General features: G+C 45.7%; 1 pseudogene across 1 annotated transcript; it reads left to right on the plus strand.

The window, feature by feature from the left end:
* The first annotated feature begins 726 nt into the window (after positions 1-726).
* Positions 727-1,712, plus strand: LOC308426615 (L-lactate dehydrogenase A chain-like; annotated as a pseudogene). The gene has a single exon. The product of its transcript is annotated as an L-lactate dehydrogenase A chain-like (transcript).
* Positions 1,713-3,147: the final 1,435 nt, after the last annotated feature.

Here is a 3,147-nt window from a genome sequence, read left to right on the forward strand (position 1 = left end):
CCTTTCCTTCTTAAAGGGCACTTTAAAATAACCGCTCACTAGAGACTACTCCTGTTTGCATCATGGAAAAAAATCAGAGGCGATTCATGTGCAAGATTTGTTTTTTTTTAAGGAGAGGGTCTCCCTCTGTAGCTCCTGATGTCGTCAGCCTCTCAAGTTCTGGACACTTGTCACCCAGATTAGACTTTAAAAAAAACAATATTTAATTATTTTTGGAGTGTAGACTTACAGCTTTTCTGTTTTATTATTTTCCCCCCCAGGAGGGAGTGTGAATTTTCTTCACTTGATTCGTACAACATTTCTTCTTCCTAACCTTGTGTTTTTAGCCTCTGTGGGCTTTTTCCTGATTTATTTTTGTAATACTGGAGTATTTTATAGGATTTTAAATTAGCAATGAAGCTTCCTGTCAGCCTGTCATTGTAGCAGCGCTTGTATTGGGGCGCTTTGTGTTTGGAGGTAGGAGGTGATGTGGTTCAGATTTTCTGGTTTCCTTTGTCATTGGGAGTCGTACATCTCCGTTTCTCACTTTCCCTCCCACTGCTCAAATTTCTCTCTCTCTCTCTTTCTCTCTCTCTTTCTCTCCTCTCTCTTTCTCTCTTTTTTTATAATCAAAATAATTATGGGTGCTAGAGCCCCTGTCGCTGAGCCCAGACCATGCTGTTACTCTCCCGTAACCCCTCTACCCCCATTGTGCACGAGCAGACCCAAAAGATTTCAAAGTCTAAGATGGCAATCCCCAAGGACCGGCTGATTGTGAATCTTAATAAGGAAGAACAGGTCCCCCAGAATAAGATTACAGTTGTCGGGGTTGGTGCTGTTGGCATGGCTTGTGCCATCAGTATCTTAATGAAGGACTTGGCAGATGAGCTTGCCCTTGTCGATGTCATGGAAGACAAGCTCAAGGGAGAGATGGTGGATCTCCAGCATGGCAGCCTTTTCCTTAGAGCAACAAAACTGTCTCTTGCAAAGACTATAGTGTGACTGCAAACTCCAAGCTGGTCCTTATCACAGCAGAGGCCCATCAGCAAGAGGAAGAGAGCCGACTCAATGTGGTCCAGTGAAACATGAATGTCTTCAAGTCTATCATTCCTAACATTGTGAAGTACAGTCCACAGCGCAAGCTGCTTATTGTCTCAAACCCAGTGGATTTCTAGACATATGTGGCTTGGAAAATCAGTGGCTTTTCCAAAAGCCAAGTTATTAGAAGTGGTTGCAATCTGGATTCAGCTTGGTTCTGTTACCTGATGGAGAAAGGCTGGGAGTTTACCTGCTAAGCCATCATGGATGGGTCCTGGGGGCACATGGCGACCCTAGCAGGCCTGTCAGAGGGGTGTGATTGTTACCAGCATCTCCCTGAAGACTCTGAACCCAGAACTGGGCATTGATGCAGATAAGGAGCAGTGGAAGTAGGTTCACCAGCAGGGGGTTGACAGTGCACATGAGGTCATCGAGCTGAAAGGTCACATATCCTGGGCCACTGTGGCACACTTGGCCGAGAGCATAATGAAGAACCTTAGGTGATGCACCCCCCTTTCCACCATGATTGAGGGTCTCTCTGGAATCAATGATGATTCTTTCTCAGTGTCCCATGTATCCTGGGACAAAATGGAATCTCAGATGTTGTGAAGGTGACACTGACTCCTGAGGAAGAGGTCCTCCTGAAGAAGAGTGCAGATACCCTCTGGGGAATCCAGAAGGAGCTGCAGTTCTAAAGTCTTCCCGGTGTCCTAACCCTTCACTGTCCAGGCTGCAGAGGGTTTCTATGGAGACCACACACTCCTCACCTGAGCTGTGGTTAGTACAGTTGTGTTGAGGTGGTCTGGGGAAGATCTCAGTTCCCACAGCTCTACCCTACTGCTAAGTGATACCTGTGTAGTGGTAACCTGGGTAGTGTGACAGTCCCACTGTCTCCAAGACACACTGCCAGCTGTGTGCAGGCTTCGATTATCCTGTGACCCTGCTGTGTTACTATACTGTGCACCTTCACCAAACATGCCCAGGCCAGTGAGTTCCCAGTTAGTCATAATCTGGCTCCAGTGTGTAAGCCCATTATGCATATTTTGTGCATAAATGTTCTACAGGTTTTTTCTATGTATTATATGTGTCTGTAGTGTACATTGTAATATTAGATGAAATGTAAGATCTACATGTAATGGGCCATTATATGTAATATCATATAATCATGCTAATGTCATGCCAATGAAAACTGCAAATAACCTTGAATGGTGAAGAAAAAAGAGACAGACCCAAAACCAATTACCTTCACTTACCTATTCTTGTGTGGGTGGAGGCACGGGCAGTGGTTGCCACGGTACTGGGGAGGTTATGGGTGTCACTCTTCTCTGTCCTCCATGATGACCTCAGCTCAGGTCATCAGACTTGTCACCAGCTGCCTTTACTTGCTGGGACATTTCTCTGGCTTACTTATCACTTACTTTTCTGTTTTGTTTTGTTTTCAAGACAGGGTTTTTCTGTGTAGCTCTGACTGTCCTGGAGCTCACTGTGTAGACCAGGCTGGCCTCAAACTCAGGAGAGATCTGCCTGCCTCTGCCTCCCAGTGCTTGGATGTGTGCCACTATGCTTAGCTTAATTTTCAAAGACCGTTTTTATTGCTGTTTCCTCCCCAGAAGCCAAGTGTCTACGGTCTACTCCCTTGTGTCCTGGTTGTATCCACTCTCAGTCCCAGCCAGCCTCGGTCACACAAAGAGATTCTGCTTCAAAACAAACAAACAAACAAACAACCTTTCCCCCCAAAAAGACAAAAAACAAATGGGAACTTCTCTGCTGATTGTTGTCTAACAGTTTCCTCCGAGGTTAAACCCTTTCATCCTGCAGGAAAATCCTTAAGAAGAAGGAAAACAACTCAAAATAGCTTCAGAAAGTCCCTGAAACTAACCAGAATCAGGAGGCCCCTCCCTGCCAGGGTAAGCAATAGAAGCTCAGAGTTCCTCTGGGAAGATCAAAGCCAAGCTACAAGGAAGATGCTCAGACCAGACCTACTACCTTGAAGAAGCAGAAACCAGCTGAGCTGCTTGGAGGCTGTGCAGTGGGCTCTGGAGCATGCTCACTCAGGGCTACCTGGTTCATATCCTTCAATCTCTAAACTGACACCTACATTTTCTGAGAAGATGGTTGATAAGGTAATTT

This window comes from Micromys minutus (genome assembly GCF_963924665.1).
Source record: "Micromys minutus genome assembly, chromosome: 1".
In the NCBI taxonomy this organism is placed as follows: domain Eukaryota; kingdom Metazoa; phylum Chordata; class Mammalia; order Rodentia; family Muridae; genus Micromys; species Micromys minutus.